Source organism: Anser cygnoides, chromosome 5 (genome assembly GCF_040182565.1).
Source record: "Anser cygnoides isolate HZ-2024a breed goose chromosome 5, Taihu_goose_T2T_genome, whole genome shotgun sequence".
NCBI classification, from domain to species: Eukaryota; Metazoa; Chordata; class Aves; order Anseriformes; family Anatidae; genus Anser; species Anser cygnoides.
In genome coordinates, this window is record NC_089877.1 from 36,984,478 (window position 1) to 37,003,168 (window position 18,691).

The 18,691-nt window shown below is 47.2% G+C and overlaps 1 long non-coding RNA gene across 3 annotated transcripts in view; it reads right to left on the reverse strand.

Annotated features, from left to right (window-relative positions):
- LOC136791032 (uncharacterized) overlaps positions 1-18,691 on the reverse strand; it is a 40,287-nt gene that overhangs the window by 20,633 nt on the left and 963 nt on the right. For 2 of the 3 annotated variants that reach the window (XR_010832120.1, XR_010832119.1), the window contains exons 2-4: positions 16,906-17,057; positions 16,610-16,768; positions 14,751-14,900 (exon numbers count right to left, since the gene is read on the reverse strand). This is a non-coding gene — a long non-coding RNA (uncharacterized lncRNA). Of the gene's footprint in view, positions 1-14,750; positions 14,901-16,609; positions 16,769-16,905; positions 17,058-17,657; positions 18,590-18,691 lie in introns of those variants that run through there. The other variant, XR_010832121.1, reaches the window with a different exon arrangement.

The following is an 18,691-nucleotide window of genomic DNA, read 5'->3' on the forward strand; positions in this document are numbered from 1 at the left end:
ACTAGAGCTCTAGCACAGGCCAGGAGGGGAAGCTACATTGTTCCAGTGGAGCCATTCCTACCAGCAGTTACTTGCATACTCATAGTTCTTAGGACTGTGATCTTCAACTGTGCAGTGTGACAGAGCACGATGTGACTTACTCCCCACTCCCTTGTTTAAGGTGTTTTTACAGCTGCAAGTATTTGCCCATATTTACACTAACTACATCCTTAACAACACTTCAAGTTAGAAGCTGTGCTGGCTAGAAAGCTTACCTTATCCTTTGCCAAAGCTCCTATCAAACACTTGCCTTATCCAGAAAGTCACTGTGTAAGCAGGGGAGGTGACAGCCAGAAAGCCTAAGATTCAGTTTGCCATTATCCATCCTGTGTTTCTCTCACGGGAAAAACCTATCCAACATTGCTGCTACCTGCAGGCAGCATCCTAAGTGGATTTGGAGCCTTTGTATTGCAGCAGTTTCAGAGAGTGAGATGCAATGTTCTTTACTTGTTCCCAGGCTCTATCTTACCCTGCAGCAAGAGCTGCACCATCCAAACACAACGCAGGAGTTCCGTTCCTAACAGCTATGAGACATCACTGGTCATCTGTGGAGGTGCTCCTCCATAAACCCCAGTAACTAATGGCAGATGCACTGCTGCAGTAGAGTTTTAAAAGCCTGGGGAACCATGAAGTCACCTAATCCAATCGCCTCTGTCTTTTTCAAGACATTGCTTTTCCCCTCAGCTACCTCCAAACACATTATCCCTCAACAAGATATCCAAGTGCTCGTCTGAAATGCTACAAGCAAGGGAATTCACCATGCACCTCGCTAACCTCCTAAATAGAAAACAACACACCAGGGCCCTTCTGGGCTCCTGTGTGCAGCGGAAGAGGCGAGAGGCAAGGCAGGTGTTGGCAGCAGGTTAGGCTAACGGAGCTGAGCCCAGTGCTAGCGGAGCCCGGGCGCCTCCCTGCCTGCAGCCTGGGGCCGTGGGCACCCTGCAGGCAGCCACAGCTTGCTGGGGACAGAGGCCAGCACGTTCACATCCCCATGCCCTACAAGAGATACGGGGCCAGTTCAGCCCTGTTCTGCCCTCAGGGCAGGTTTAGGGTCACGGCTGGGCTGCCAAGTGCCACAGCAGTTAGGGCAGTGATGCGAAAGATGACTTGAACGCAGCTGGGGCACTTTGCCAGCATTTTCCCAGCCCACGTGCCCTCAGCTTCTGCCTTTCCCATGCAATGGCCATCCTCATCCTCTCCAACACCCTGACAAACCCTCCAAACCCCTCTGCCAACCAGAGACCCCACATCCTTCATCCTGGTAAAGCCTGACTGCTCCACTAGTTCAGCTATCAGCATATGCTCAAGGGAAATACTGGCCTGGAGCTGAACAGGCCCTGTCCTCCCTGCCTGCTAAGGTCCCCTTTAACAGGGCTGCTTTGTTACTTTCTCACCCACAGCCCTCACAAACCCCAGATTAATTCCGGGGCTTTCAAAGGCAGTCCCCTGCCAAAAAAAAAAAAAAAAAAGCTAATCCAGGACCCAGTTTTGTCCTCTAGAGTGCCTGCATCTGCACAGCCCCACTCCAGCCTCAGTTCGTTCGCAGGCCCCACCTGACACAAGGTCACCTTCTTGCAGTTACCGCACCCTGCGGTGTCCTCAGAGCACCACAGCCATCACCCCACTCCCATGCGCTGCCTTCCTGGAGCGAGCTGTGGCCCTTTGAGCTGTCACACACAACTGCCCCATCCCTTTGCCACAGCGATGCCTTCTCCACACCTTGACACTGTGCCCAAATATTCACTCATGCCCAAGCACCTTATGGCTTGGAAATTGCAGCTCCCTGCTGTATCCCTTCCCTGGGACTCAGCCACCAACACAACCTGCATGCACTCACAGGTGTGCATTTCAGCCCCTAAACCATAAGGGAAAGCGTCCTGCTCTCGGCAGCGCCCATACCCTGTCTTTTCTGCCCTACAATTACCAGTCCCCATCAGCTCAACAGGATTGCATGTTTCAAAGAAAAAGGGAAGGGATTTGAGCATACCAAGCTTGTGCTTCTGCTAAAAAGACAAGACCCAAACATCTTCTTTTACTCCAGGAAGTGGCCATACATCAGCAGGGGGGCAGGGGCAGGAGCTGCCCCTTTCCAGGCGCCCCCCAAGGAGCAGTGGCCTCAGGTGGGATCTCCAGCCCGACAGCGAGGTGCATCACAGCAGCATGCCCACCTCCCTGACCTAACCTGCCGCCTTCCCCATCCCCAGCTGACAGGCAGACCCAGATAAGAGGTCGCTGATAATGACTTGATCGAACATGTGGCCTGTCCCGTGATCAGAACTGACAACTCTGATGCAACAGCCCCGCAGCACCCACTTCCCGGTGAGCACTCCCCCCGTTTCTACCTTTGCCCCACTTCTGCAGATAAGAAGTTCGGGAAATAAGCGCCGAGCTGTAAAGTCACCTGCTTCCCAACTGACAAGCCCTGAGCCCGGGCATGGCTGAGCCGTGGGCCCTGCCTGCTGCGTGTGCTGGCACCGTGCTCTTCGCCCCTCGCTGCCCCGAGCTGATCCCTGAATGGAGCAGCAGCAGCAGCAGGGGACCAGGAAGGACGCGGGCATCAGCCTGGTTGTTTTCTCTGGGTGTGCACTCGGCGGGGGCAAAGATTGCACAGGCTGAACCAGATAGCAGATAGCCCAGCTGGAAAGTACCAAGCATCCTGTTTTGCACAAACAGGCCACACAAAGCACCCCACTATAAAGAACGCTTTTACAGCAGCGTGGCATGGGCACGGGGGTGCCCCCAGCACGCTCTGTATGGTGACACGATGTCACCCAGTGCTGAACACTTCCTTCTGCCCTGCACTTTAGTGATTAAACTGAAGAGTGCCTGACAAAGAGCACCCATAGGGAATGAGCTCGCTCGGACTCCCAAGCCTTGTCTGTGTCGCTAGCACCTCTTCTATCTGCAGGTCGCACAGGCTGAGCACAGCACTGAGCACGGCGCTGCTCTGCACGGCACAGATGTGGACAGCAAGGGGGCAGTTGTGGGGTAAGATGGCAGTCCCTCAAAAAAGGGACAGGAAAGAAAGAACTCAGACTCCAAATGCAGGAGACCTGACAGAATTTAGAATCTGCTTTGATTAAAAGCACACTGGGAGCTATGGAAAACACAGAGATCAGATGTTCTCCTTTCCAACCCTCTGGTTTAAGCCCGTTTACTAAAATGTCACTTGCCCTGCGCCAAATTCTCAGTCTCTCAAGATGGCCAGTGCTGTTTCACAGCGGACAGGGGAGCGCTTATTTAGGGAACTCATACTTGGAAGGTGATCCTGGGCGCTGCAGAAATGGAACAGCCTTTCTTCCTGGCTTGCCACTCCCTAGGGCACAGCTCCTCAACTTATCTTAACAAAAGCAAACACATACAGCAGTCCGAAGATGAACACAGGAGTGACTGCTAGATTTTACAATAACCATTCTTAGGTGATTTCCACAACTTTATACCAAAACCCTAGAGTGATAGAACAAGAACCAGCTGTCAGAGCTGAGATCCAATCCTTACATGAGGCCCTACTCAGCTAAAGTAATAGGGATCTCTATCCAGGGATTTGAGACCCATTTTCACCAGCAAATCCCTTCAGACACAACCCTCCTCTTCAGCATGCTCCCCCCCACGAAGCATTTCATGTCATTCAAACGTATTAGGAAGGATTTCTAGACCAAACATCACATGAGGTGGACAAACCCCAGTTAGCTCTACACAGGAAGATGATCCCAAAGCAAAGACAGCCCAGGACTTGCCTGCCCCTGCTAAATGTGGGCAGCCTGGTTCCCAAGGCCACTTTCCCTTGCAGCCCTGCACAGTACGCACTGGGAGCTGGGACAAAGCACTGCCAGTGCCCAGACTCTGTATCTTGGGCTCTTTGTCTTGATGTGCAAAGCCTGGGAGAAGGTGCAGAAGAGGCAGCTAGCTTCTCTGCTGCCTGGGATGGAAGGAAAGGAGACCCAGAGACACAGCTTGGTCTCTTTAGCCTCAGTATCTGTGTTTGACTGTGCTTGGAGAGCAGCCAGAGACACCCCTCTCACTGAGCACAGCTATTTCCCAGCAAACTACCACAGCACGCCATCCGAGTGCAAAATAAGGCCCCCTCTCTGCCCTGCAGTTGTTTGCTGTACCCAAGCAAAGAATGACAGAGGCTTATGAAGCACTGGCCTACATTCAGAAGCACCGTATCCCTAGGGAGGCAGGCACGCAAGCAGCAAGGGGGGAGTGATGCTGACCTGGCAGACGTCCCCTGCCTGTGTCTCCCCAGGAACCGCGGGGTGCAGTGGGAGCTCTGCAGCACAGGCACTGGTGTACACGGCCCCTGCTTCTGGGGGATCTGCAGCGCATGTGGGCAGCAAGACACTGCAGCATTACCAGCCCCTTTTGCAGCCTTATACTGGTTTGGATTTGGCTCTGGCAAGGGAGGCTTGGTGCTCTGCTCAAGACACAGGCTGCAGCTGGCAGCAGGCAGCCAGAACCAGGCCCCTGCTACCAGACAGAAGGGCTCCAACTTGTCCTGTTGTTCTACGAAACCTTTGCCCACACACGCATCAGATGTGACAGTCTCAACAGCAGTAAACCTGACTGCGACCAGGAAATCTTCCACTAGAAGTGCTGGATTGTTAAGCTGCTCATTACACTGCAGTGGCTGATTTCGCAAGAACTTGATTCACTTGTGCTTAAACTGCAGCTCACAGGACAGGAGCATCGTGCTTCACGTCCCTAAGCAGGGCCACGCGATGCTTTTTCCACTACAGAAAAACTCACAGAATTGAGGAGAAAATTCACAAAAATAATCAGAAGCAGCACTCGGTTTTGTTTCTGTCCTAGTCAGACTCCTATTTAACTCCACAGGAGACAGCACTGCCACGACCTGAAACTCAGCATTCAAACGTCGACATTTTGTGCTCTGTCCCTGCAGGAAGGTCTCTCCCCTCCAGCCCTGGCTGAGAACGGGAAGCCGTCTCTTCCCATTAGGCAAACGTGCTCCACCTCCTGCAGCTGCTCAGCGATCAGGGCAGGCAAGAAACACCACCACAGCAATGCACGGCCTAGAAAGGCAGCTCTGCTTCTGTAGCACTTGTGTTACTGCCTAAGCTGAAGGCACATTATTTCATTATTGCTCTCCTCCAAACATACCTCCCTTTTAATTAATAAGTATTGATCTGTTTGAAATCAGACTCTGATGCTGTAATTAGACACCTCTAAAGCACACATTGCTGTGTTACACAGCACAGCTGTGAGCTCCTGGGTCCTGGATGGATCTACATTAGCATCGGACTCCCATCAGGAACACCCTTAAAGCACATCTCCCAAGTGTTCTTGGTTACCATGTTTTGGTTCAGACAACAGTCTCAGAGCACGTAAACAGATATCCCCAGTCTGAAACTAAACCAGAAATGAACTCCAGTCACTAGTGAGCGTTGGTCCACAGGTGCAGACTACAGTTAGGCAGAAGCAAAGTTTCCAGCACTCACGCAGAGCGGATGCCAGTTCCTTAGCACCGTTTGCTCAGTAGCTGCCCGTTTACTGCCCCGAGCTTGCTAACGTGCACACAGCTGGTCCCAGCCCTGCGGACCTCCCAGTGCCAGGCACTACCGCCAGAGCAGGCAGCGCCTCATTTCTCTAAAATATCAACTCAGCACAAAGGCCAGGCCCCTAGCTGCCAGGCCTCAGTGCTCAGCCCCACTTCTGCTTTGGCCCCCCAGCAGCGACGGAGCAAGCTCCTGCCAGGATTTGTTCCTGCGGCAGCACCAGGAGGCATCAGTGTAGCTGTGCCAACTCACTCTTTCGCATGAATAAACTGGACAAATACTTCACATTACTCTCATTTTCAGCTCGTTAATGTGATGGCAGCTCTCTTGCTTCTAAAGGACTGTACATAAGGTGTGTGAGCTGGAGCCGCAGGCCTGTGTGCAGCCCCCCACCTGTCTGGTACAGCTTGTTACCAAGTTTTGGGGCATCCAACTCCCTCAGGACTCTGCAGGATTAAAACACTTATTGGTTCTTTACAAATTCAACCCCGGGGTCATCCCTCCTACTGACCTCACTTGGCAAGAGCTGAGGTCTAACTGGGCACCACAGGGCCCAGACCTCGCAGGCTGCACACCCCGCCTGCTTGGCTCTTTTGGTGTCTGCACCTGCCAAAGAACAGCATGAGGAAAAACAAAACAAAAAACTGGGACAACATTTTAAACGTGTCACTTCTAAAGTTTACCATCAACTGCTAAGCATATTCATGCAATCAAAAGAGCAGTATCAGTGGTCAAAGGGAGCCCTTCAGCTGTCTTTACCTAAAATAATCCTACTTTTTAAAGAGACAATTACCTAATTCAACCTAATATTGAGAGCCTTTCTGCGTTATCTGCAAGATGTGATCTAAATAATGGAAACCTTCACTGGATCTAGGTCACTGACAGAGGTTTTTTTGGTTTTGTTTTTTTAAATCATTGCTGACTTCCAGCACCATACTTAAGACTACCCAATAGCAGACAGAGTGGATAGGATGAAAAGCAGGAGGGATATCAACAAAGGCCAACTTCAGCTCTTCAAAAAAGGGCTCCTCCTCAGCCTTATAGAAAATGACTCCTCTGAAGCCATGTTTTTATGTCTGTGACCCCTGAAGGTCTTCAGGTTAATTGCGAGAGACATGTCAAGTCTCAGGAAGAAGCAGCTTATCTTCCACTTGCACTGCAAGGATGCACGCGTGCACAGCGGAATCTCCAAAACCACAGTAGTTGAAAATCTGCCTAAGGAGAAGAGAGACCAAGTTTGGCTCTTCCAAAGGAGCTGAAGCTGCATGCAACAACTTCTCTTGGTTAACTAGAGAAAGAAAGAGCTAGAAAGAGCTGTATGGAGGATAACCTTTTCGAGCATCTCCCAGAAGACAAATCCTTGACTTTGAAATATTTTCTTGTGTGTTTGCGGCCACTCCATCAAGCAGTACAGAGTCCAATGGCTGATCTTACGTTTGGGCATGTTGTTTTTTCCCCCCACTTTATTTATTTGCATGTAATAATAGCAGGAAATGGCGTCAGCACAAAGTTCAAACTAATTTCCCTATTAAAGGCCTTGCGCAACTGTTTATCTAGCAGGCCTTTAATGACTTCTTTAGTCCAGTTACAGGGCAGAGATTAGAAGCATTTTCAGGTGCTCTGGGCAGGACCATCCATACTCGATGGAAATTTTCTTTTTCACATTTCTTTATCAATGGAGATAGCAGCAATAACGCTTGTTTCACCAAAACTAGAAGGTCCTATATCTTCAAAAAGAAATCAGACGAAAAGCAATTCATCTCTATATGACACAAAGAATTTCTCAAAGCTGCTTTATCAAAAGCAAGCTGCTTGCAACCTAAGTACTAGAAATGCACCAAGCTATTTAGTAAATCAGCCAATATTAGGCACCTACCAACTTTATCACACACCCCCATTCACATTCAAGATTCCATATCAAACAAACAGCTTACTGCTCTGCTTGAGGTTTCCAAACACAGTAAGCTTGCCTGGGGACAAAAAGCTTCAAGGAAACACCATGCAACAGCTTTAAAAGACTATGGTTAGGGGAAACACTGGCTGTCCAGTCAAGAAGCATCCAAGCTCCAAGAACCTTAACTCCATAGGATACCTCAAAATAGATATGAGAATAGACATTAATATGCTATAAAAGCTACATTTTAAAATCTTAACATTTTATTCTTTCCCCAAATTCCATGTCATATGTTCAGCAGAACAATATGGGAAAGAATGAAAGATTTTAGATCAGAATTATCTGACTGATATTAGTCAATGAGCTCCAGACCCATGGATCCCTGACAAAACACGGTGTGCCAAATTCAATCTTTCATTCATGCTGTCATATCAGCATTTTTAAAGATTTTCTTTCAGCACCCTGACTTCAATGAGCGTTTTGTAGCAGTACTTTCTGCACAGTCAGACTTCCAATGGATTAGATGCCCAATGTCTTAAACGGTCAAGTGTATCACTATTTGGAGGCAGTATAGCCACTGCCCGTCAAAAACATTATTAGCAATTAAAACCAAGGCAGATATTTTCAAGACTCTTCACCCTTCAACTTCCAATTTCTTCCTCATGTAAAAGCAGATCATGGAAGCCAAGTTCTGAACTTGAAAATGCAGTGTTGATTTTTCATGTGGTTTTATTTTTTTAATGATTTAACAACCTATACTGCCTGCTTGCCTCTCCCACTGGTCTAGTCATTAACTCGTGATTTGATTGCTTTGCATGCCATGAGCCATGCATTTGTAACATGCAGTTCCTTGGAACATGCAGCCATTTCCACCAGCTACTGCTCAAGTCAAACAGAGTTACCTTTTCAGTGCTTTCTGGCCCATCCTCTCCACTAAGGTTTTTGCTTCTCAGCTTCCTTTCAGTGCTACTGGAGCTGAACCCCCCCCCCAAAAAGGCTTTCCTTAAAGCTCCACCTTCTGGAGTCCTGGAACTTGGTTACAAACAAAAACAGTTCTCATTAAAAAAATAAAATAGCTCCTGGCTTAGAATTAAGGTTTTGGAAGACAGAAAGACAATGAGGAGTACACCAGATGGTAAATTCAGGTTTTTTAAGCCAGTCATGTAATTCTGGGAGCCCAAGTCTAGTCCGGGGGCTGGGGAGAAGATGAGTTGTGTGTGTGTACTTGTGTGACTGACAGCACTTTACCCTGCAGTATCAGAAAGATGTAGAAAAAGCCTCCCATTAACCTGCAAACAATTTAAGAGTTCTGCTCTTCTGGGCAATCCTCAGAGGGAAAACAAGGTACATCTCTGAAGGCTGAGTAGCAGCGTGGTCCAAGTCAGACTCTACTGTGTTTGGGGAAGCCTCCAGGCTGCTGCATCACACCCCGCTCTCCTCCAAAGGTCACGATGCCCTCCTCCCTGCACAGGCCTGGCAGCTCCCCACGAGCCAGCTAACCCTGCAGCAGCAGGGCTGCCAGCCATCTGCTCCCGGCAGCGCTCCCACGCGCAGGCTGGCAAGGCAGGCTCCTACCTGGCGCCGACTTGAACCAAAGCCCTCCCTCGCACAGCTCAGCTCTCTCCCTCATGCGCAGGGATGCCGTGACCATCCCCTCCCACCTGCCGCAGTTCGACCGAAGAGCAGCTCTGCAGAACAGCTCAGCCTTCCTGCTCCCTGCTATTGCAAAGAGGGACTGCACAGAGGAGATCCAAGCAAGTCTCTGTAAGACACAGCACCAGCAGATGAGCAACCGGGCTGTGGCAGCACACTGCATTTGGGCATCGGCAGGTCCTGGACATACACCACAAGGCACGCTGGTCAGTGAGCACCACACAGTGGGAACACGGCCCCGAGATCGGCTTGTAGGCACCTGCAAGGCCTGCTTCTACCGCAGCGCAGGGCTTGCTTCGCCTTGCTTTTTCCCCAGCCCTCCCCTGCCAAGGAACGGTTTCTGGTGGTTCATTTCCTGTCTGTCTTCATTCTTGTGGGAAGAAGAGTTTGTGGCCATCCAGTTAGCTCTGCTGTGCACTGGGAAACATGTAAAATCATGTCACGGCTCCAGGATTTACTAGCTCAGGTCTGCGTTTACTAGCATTTATGTTTTCGGAAGAATGTTTTAGCATTTGCCTGGCTTTGAGCTACAAAAATGTTCCTGATCCATGCAGTTAGCAAAAAGGGGTGCTAAAGATCTCTTCTAATTAATACCCGCGTTGCAGCGGAACAATGATCCATGAGATCTCAGCAAAGAAAGCAGCACCCAAGACTGCATTAAGCAGCGCTTGTGTGGCTTGGCACTTCCTGCCAGACTTGAAACGCAAGCACAGGCTGACATCAGTTGATCCTGTGCCAGAACCTGCGCGTTAGAGAAGTAGGGTTATGCATAAACTCCCTGAAGCTTCACAGTGTGGTCTAGAAAAGTTTTATTTTGAGCTTTTTGATAAATTCGACCTCAAAACACAGACTGCAGATGCAGACCTGCAGGTCTACATCCTTCTAAAGTGTCTGTCAGTCTCCCAGAACCACCCGAGTCACTGCACCTACATCTCCCATAAGACATCACGTATTTGGTTAAGCCTGCCCAGACCCAGACCTCAAAAACACATTTCAGGAAGGGTTTCAGCTGCAAGTTTTGTATCTAAACACTGGTCACAGAAGAGTTTTGGTCCCCAATCTCCCAGTCTGGTATTGTCCATTAAAACTGGAGATGAGAGCATTTCCAGGGCACACGCCTGTTCCAAGAGCCCTCCAGATCTCAGCACTCTGAGATACATTCCATCTTATTTAAGGAAGCTTGGACTCACCAGCACAACCTGACACAAAAAGCACAGCAGGCAAGGGATGCTGGCCGTGTGCGTGCTGGCTCCCTGTTTCTCATTGCTGCGTTTTACTCTGGCAGGTCCATCTGTGCTATTTTTCTGTGGCTTGCAGCCATGCGTTCAAGAGGATGAGTGCAACAAGAATTAAAGCTCTATCACTGCGCAGAGGCGTTCGGCGCACAGTTTGTGTCTGTGTGTGCCTCTCCACCCCCACATTAACCACCGCATTTCAGGCAAACATCCCTGGGGGAACACACTCTGCCTGACATCGGTCGCTCCCTCACATGGGCTCTCAGCTGGAAGAGGCTGCTGAGAGTCTGGGGAGGGGGCTGCTGGCTGCAGAGACCACCAATGCCTCCGGACTGAGCACTGACAGGCAAGCCCCCTTCAGGGTCCTTTGGCACACGGCCTGAGAGGCAAGATCAAGCGTGTCAGCGAGAGTGACAGGTCGCAGCGACAGCCCACAGCCCGCAGGCATCCTGCTGCGATCTTGGGAACACTGCCAAAGGGAAGCTTTCCTTTCTGGAGCATCCGCAACCCACTCTTGCTTTCAGCGTGCATTCTCTTCCTTCCTTTCCTCCATTTCTACCGGTGCTGCATTCTGCTCGTTCCCAGGAAGAAATAGGGCAAACATAACCTGATTAACCGAGAGGATTTGGGCAGGAGGGGGCGGGAGGAAGGGAGATTAATACCCACAGACATACAGAGCCCTTCCCTCCTGCATTAGCTCTTGCCTGTTCAATAATTAAAGTGCTCTGCAGTGACTTTGGAATCTGCTATAAAAGCTTCTCGTAAACTCTGCCTCAGCATGTAGACATCAAAAGAAAGAGAACATTCGGTCTGACAAGCTGAAATTTCTTCCCTACTCCAGGGTCAGTCACAAGCTTAAAATCACTTGGATGCGAGCCTATGGCTCCATTTTAAAACATAAGGGTCCCTCTTGCTGCTGTTCATCTATCGACAGTTTGAATCCAGCTTTTATTTGGCTAGGCTCACCTTGAAGCGTGGGTTGGAAGTTAAGACAGGCTTTCCCTGCTTCACATGTGGGAAAATCTCCAAGGCAGACAGCAGTTCATACATGTTCATATGAATAAAGAACACAACACACAGGCTCTGCCTGCCTACCGAGACTATTTTCATACTCATAGCCTTTCCTGCTTGCTTACCATATAGATAGATGATTGAGGTCAGAAATGCGAAGCTTTCCCATATGCAGAAGGGATGTCTTCTCCGACCTTCCACAGAGCTATTTTTGGCTACTCTTATATGCCTAAGAGCTCTTACAGAGGTCATGCACTGAATTAACTGCCGTCAGTTCATGCAAGACACAAAATGTTCACAAGGGTTTTTGTTTGGTTTTGCCCCTTGTTTAAAAAAAATATATATATATTTTAATTGTGTCTCTTTAACATAACACCCTATTGACTCCAAATGCCCAGATGTTCTAGTTGCAAGAGAGCATATTTTAAAAGGGGCCATGAGACAGATTATTAGTCATTTGTTAAAACATATAGATTATACTGTATGTTCAACATGCACTGGGGGCACAAACAATTGGTAAGATTAAAAATGAAAGAATCCTGGGCTGGTGGCAGCCAAACATGCAGACAATGATATTCCACAAGAAAGCAGCAGAGCTCACTCCTGCCTGCATACATAAATATACTGCACCACGTCCCAGAGGTCAGGGGCCTGGGCTCAGCTCTGTCCGTGTCTCACAAACTCTAATGCTGACATTTTGCTACCAATCTGGCACTGCCCTGTCCGCAAATGCTTCAGTCCAGTGAATGAGAGTGAAGAACTGGGTGAACCCCACTGCCCCAGGGGCCAGTCCAAAGGCTTGCCACATGGAGAGGAACTGATGTGTACCAAGGGACTGCACATCCCTGTCACCACTCCAAAAGCTGTTCATCCTCACAGTGCGCGAAAGATGGAACATGCTGGTATCTTTTCCCTCCCGACATCCCAGCATTAAATCTCAAAGACCTCACACAAACACACAGTGAATCATACACAGACCATAGGATGTACAAAACAGGAATGATGTACAATTGGCAAAAAGGAGGTGGAAAAATGTACCAGCAGTGAAGTGATCAGGGGACCCAGCATCAAGAAATCCAGCTCTAGTGCATACATGCACAGAATCAATGACACTATCTCCTAGCATCTCATTTTTTTTGTCACATTGGTATCTTTTAAAAAGGGAACCTACGCTTGGACACTGCCTCTTAAGGACAGAACTGCACAGGGTCTAGGAATACAACTGGATCTGGACAATTGTGAGAAAATCAACACAAGGCTGGTGTGCCAGTGAGAAATGGTGTACCTTGCATTTGTGACCCAGGACACAGGCATGCTGTTCTTCTTACATTCAGGGTCAAGAAACAACAGATTCTGCAAGAACCAAGGCTGCCCCTACAGCAGCTCAAAGTCAAGCTCTTGTTCCCTTTTCTAACATCCTCCTCTTTAAGCAAGATTCATCATAGTTTGCAAAACAGCAAGGCTGTGCCCTGCAAGAGTTTGCTAAATATTGGTGAAGCTTCACCTAAACACAGGAATAAAGGGACCACAAACCAGCAACTGCAGGCTTAGCATAGCACTGTGAAAATGATTCATTGGCAGTCTGCAGGCAAGCAAGATTTCATTTTCTATTTAAAATTTGAATGTAAATAAGAAAACTGAATTGATAGAAATACAGGTCTTTGCTCATGTGACATTTCTTGGAAAAACACAGCACCCTAACACAAGTATCGTATTTGGTAATCAGTCTGCCTTTCTGTGGTTCCACTTTCACTTCCTTGCTTTGCTCTGACTCTACGATTTGTGAGCTCTTTGCTGAGGAGAGCTACTGTGTGTCTGTACAATGCCTGCACTGTGAAGCTGTGCTGCCGACAGAGATGTTCAGTTTGGTACCTGCTCCGAGTACATTAATAATTTCTCTATGGTTGCATAATGAAGCAGATTACTGCTTGAGATTACTGCTGGTTAGCCACACAGGCTGCATGTCTCTCTAGTCTTATTTTCCTTCAGAAACACTGCCTCTTTTTAGACCTTCAGCACTGAGTCATGGTGCAGTGTATCATGTTTCAACTAGGAAACACGGGGATTCAAAATAAAAAAAAGATATGGAAGAAAATAGCTTTTTAAAAAAATCATTAGAAATCACCCTCTTCTTCCTGCCTTGAACTTATATCTAACCTCAATGCACATGTCTACCTTTGCTGTGGATAGGATGATGTCTCCAGCTACAACCCTGTGCCCCTGAGGAAAGCGCAGGCCCCTGAACACCCATGGCAGCCAACTAAAGCAAAGCTACCGCATTCCAGATGATGACGTAAATCCCTAACAGGTAGCATGAGCTGGGAGAACTTGGTCTTTAAAAAAAAAAGTGTCTCTTTCTTTAGCAACTTTCTGCCTATAAAATAAATTAAAACAAAATTAAAAAGCCCAGGGAGCAGAACTTCCCAAAAGACAAGGCATCAGCTTTTCCTGGGGGTAGCTCTATTTCCATTCCAGCAGCATGTTGTCCTGGTAGTACATACGATATAGATGGTATTTAAGAACTTTGCGTAATAATCCCTCAGGACAGTACCTGCCTCTCACATTCTGCCCCCCTGGGCTTTGTGCTCACCCACAGAGCTACCACCACCACAGAAACAAAGATGTAAAAGAGTACCTCGTGCAGAGACAGTGAAGTTATTCCTCCCCTCTGAGGACAGCAGAAGAGTTCAGCTCTGTAACAGAAGCTGAAGGCACCCCTCAGGGCTGTTACCAGCTCAGGGCCGAGCCAGGCCAGTTGCAGCTCTTTTAAAGAGACTCAGGTGTGGCCCAAATGTGGGGACTGAAATGAAAGCAACTGGCTGCCCGTCTCCATGCTATTGATAAGTTTACTGAACTGCAAGTTAAGCTTCATATTCTTTCTCCCACAGCCTTCCCCAGGGAATGGATAATCATTTATTACATACAGTCATTTGTAGGCGCACACATTTTCCATATACGCTAGAGAATGTGCAAAACCAGAATGTGATTATGTCTCGATCTCTGGCCTTCCCACTCCAGGTACAGAACTGGGTTTTATTCCCTGGGGCCCACAAAGAGTTACAGGAACTAAGCCATATTTTACAAGCTCCAGGAAACAACAAAAGGTGCAAAAGTTGTGCTTTATAGCACTGATTTTTTCAGTGAAAGCCTTGAGGACAGGTATCTTCCATGTTCAAGTGTGTCCTTCATGAAAACATAGAACAATTTTCATTCTCTAGGACTTCCTTGACCTTCGTAGAAACGAGAGCTTGGCCACAGTCATTTTGGCATGGAAGAGAATACATAATCTGCTATCACTTTGAATACACTGAGGGTTGATCAGATATGCAAGGTCTGAAATGCTGCAAAAGTATCTCTGAGAAAGAGAACACTTGGATGAGACAGGATGGATCAATTACTTACTCTGCTGTCCTGAGTAACACATCTTCCTTTTATTCCTTGAAACACGCTAACCCACACAACATCCACATCTGTTTCCACATCCCTTGATGGGTCTGATACCATCTTCTTTGCTGTCTTCCCTCTTACAGGAGGATTTACTTATGCTTTTCGCTGTGGGAGAGACAATATTGTGTCATTAAATGTACTGTGTCCCAAAAGGTCTGAACCAGTAAAAAACCTGCCTTTGCAGGACTCTGTTGCTCTTTACACTGAGCTAACCAGTTTGTTGGCATGTGGTGTGCTGAGAAGGGATCTTGGGAAAATCAAAACTGACAGCTGCAGAATGAATATGAATATTAAAATAGGGGCAAGGAGGTCTCTGCTCCAGATGGAATATAGAGACATGCCTCTGACCTTTTGCTGCTGAACCTGCCTACCCTCTTGAATTGGCAAGCAGCAGTGGCAGCAGTCTGCAGCTCTCCTCTCATATCCCACTGGCTCCCTACTGTAATTTATAGAAAGTCTCCACTTACTGCAACCTGCCAGGCACTCAAGAACAACTTAAATAACAGTAAGAGTTCTGCTGCTAGTTTAGAAGCCAGACAGCATCGGTGGGGTTGCAGTAGGGATAACACTCCTTTGGACAGTCAGCAGGAGGCAGGTGCTGAACCGGCTGAGATATCTTTGCGACTATGCTAGGCAAAGACTGAATAGTGGTTCCTGTCCACCCGGCTGCCTTTCTATCTATCTATGCCCATGTGATTTATCTGAGCATCCCGTTTCCTGCAGTTCCTAAGTAAATGAGTAAATATTCAGTTATGTAACAGGAATGGGTTTGGCTTGGAGAATCCTGCACAGTGACTCATGCTTCCATGAGTAAATCCAGTCCTTTAGAGAGCAAGACAGTCACATGTTCTGCTTAGTCCAGCTACCTCTAGCTACATCTAACAAAAAGGCACTTGGGAATTAAAGAATCTTCAGAAAGTGTAAATTATTTACACAGGTCTCCATGTATATATTACCCTGGTGGACACCAATAAATAGGTTGTAGAAATACCTAAGTAAAAAATACTCGGAAATGAGAATTGCATCAGCTAGTGCTTCCCCCAGCCCCCACTCCACCCCGCCCACTCGCCACAATGACGGTGCAAACAAAAAGAGGGAGAGAAGCAGCAAAAGCACTACATCCTTGTACCACCCGATACGTAACACGTAATGCTGTATGTGCAGCGATACCTGTTAATGCAAGGCGAGGTGAAACTCATCTTTTAGCTTTTAGTTTCCTTGGATCAGTTCAAATGGTTTGATGGAGCTATACTGCTGAAGTTTGTAGAACACAAATAAGGATTTTATGGAGTGTGAACCAACTTCCTGTATCCTACCCAGAGAAGTATCTAAAAATTGCAAGAATTCCGGCTCTGGGAGCTTTTCTGATGTTGAAGATACAGCAGAGTATGACAATCTTCTGATCTCAAGCTACTCAGTTTTGTAGCCCAGCCTCCTCTGATCTAGGGAAAGAACCTCCATCATTTCCATTTTGCTTTATGATGCTGAAGTGTTTCATAATAAACTAATTCCTACAGTACCACCACCGGGTTGGTAGATAAGGACCCTACCCATTTTACAAAGGAGAAATGAAGCCATAAATTTGGAAGGAGTTGTTCAGGCCTCAGAATAAATCAAAGGGAGAGACAAGATTGGTACATGACACAGCTGTGTCCAGTGCCAGGTCTTTCCTGCACACACTGACATCTTATGAAGGAGAAGTCATTGATGGTGTCAGAGCAAAAGCAGGACTGATCATGCTGGGAATAACACTGATGATTTTTAGGAGCAAGTTAGACCTCAAATCTCAGGTGGAGCAGAGAGATTTCACTGACCTTTCCAGGGCTGGTCAGCACCAGCAGTGGCATTGGGTTACTGCCAATCTCCTAGCTGGGCTTTTGCTCATACAGCAAATATGTGCAGGTCGTGGTTTGGTGTCCTCATCCACCCCAGCAGCACCATCAGATTGGACTTACTCTTTCAGGAGCAAGGACCTGAGCAAATGGCAAGAAGTGTAGGAATGAAACAACACCATGTAAAACCTCTTGCATGTTAGCAAAATGGAGAGAAATGTACTAACACTTTGTAAGTGTTTAACTGAAAAAAAGCAAGAGACACACTTTGAACGCACCTTGTATAACTGTCTCTGGACTTTGTGATAAAGGTTTAATCGGTATCTCGTAGTTTAAACACATTGATTAATGTGAATCTTTTCCTTCTGTTATCATCCAAAGCCTGATCAAATGCCACCTGAGGTCAGTGGAAAGGCTCTGCCTGATACTCCTAGAGAGAAAACAGAAACATTTCCACATTCAGCAACTTCTGTTGCTTTACTTTTCGTGTTTAATCTGTGAAAGCTAACATGGAAAAGAGGACAAGCAGGCTGAGGAAGGGCCAAGCTTCCCTGGAGAGACCCTGTCACATTTCAAGTATCGCCATCCCTCTATCTACACCACCTCCTGCTACTGTGATGGAAGGCAACAGCAGAAAACTGACGGGAAGAGTAAAACTCGTTATGTGTACAAGTGAGGAAAGCTGGCCCCATCCCTACAATCAAAGTCAGTCACTTAAAAGAAATCAAAACAAACCCGGCCTCCATCTTCCATGTGCAAGAGCAATGCCCTTCATTTGCTCACCCCATTCAGTTTGTGTTGTTACGAGCTTTCTCTGTTAGAAGCCGTCTGAGGCAGAAAATCAATGTCAATCATGACAGATGACTGCTCTCCTCCTGAGCATCTACTGCTGCTACTAAGACCACAAAGGACACATAAAAGGAAAAATTTGGCGTTCACAGCCTTCTTGTTTGCAGCCCAGGTGAATTAACACCAGCACATTAAAAGCTGTCACTCATTTTTAATGAAACGAGGCTTCTGATCTGCTCACCATCATTGAGGACATGCTAGAACCAGGATGGTTTTGAAACATCTTACATCCTTGCTTTGGTCTACTCTACTGAAGGCAGGACCTCTGGTATCGGAACAGGCACCAGACAGATGAGGAGAACCTGATGCTCTAAGTTACCTTATGTTATAAATAATGGAGATTTGGTCTTGGTTCTGTTCTCAGTAACAAGTAGCACAGACACAAGCAAGTGAAGAATTTACTGGAACTTATACACTGAAAACCATGTTCAATTTTATATGCCTGAGCCACAGAATAAAAGCAATGTTACAATACTAACATTCTCCTCTTAGAATCGCTGGTCTTGCTATGACAGTAGTAAAATACCACTCGCTCTACACTAGTTATATATTTTTAAATGCCCATTAATCTACCCAACTGGTCTCGTCTTAGAAGCCACTTATATTCAAAATCTTCAGAAACAAAATTTTTTATAGAGAGAAAACATTTCTTGATCTTTGTTCCTGTCAACTGCTCAGTTTCTATCCCAGCAGACAAGGGTTAACACTCAGTGTAGATGCTGTCCAGAACCCCAACTCTGAACGAGAAGTTTAGGCCCATTCATACAAAGCCCCTGTAGGGATAGATTCCTGGGGTGCAGAATTAAACTTCCTAATCCGTTCTTGGGACTGCTGATGGACCAAGATGCTCAGCGAACCCAGCGTAATACAGAATGACAGAACTACATTATACGATTTCCTTTCATTCTGCATTCCTGCAGCATTAGGCCTACTCAGCACCTACCAGCACTTTCCCTTCCACACCACAGCTATTACGGTCTCTCTCCGCCCATGACGCACATCTCACAAGCATCACTCAGCGGCAAGGAACAAAGCACATCTGTTTTTTGCAACTGACAGGTCATTATATCTAACCTCCTTTGGTAGAACGGTTCTTTTTTTATAATGAGAACCTGTGGTGGTTCAGTACAGAACCCAAACTGTATTTTTCTGACTTCAGTTTCATGCAAATCTCTCCTTATGCAATGTTTCAAACATTATTAGTTATTTTCTTAC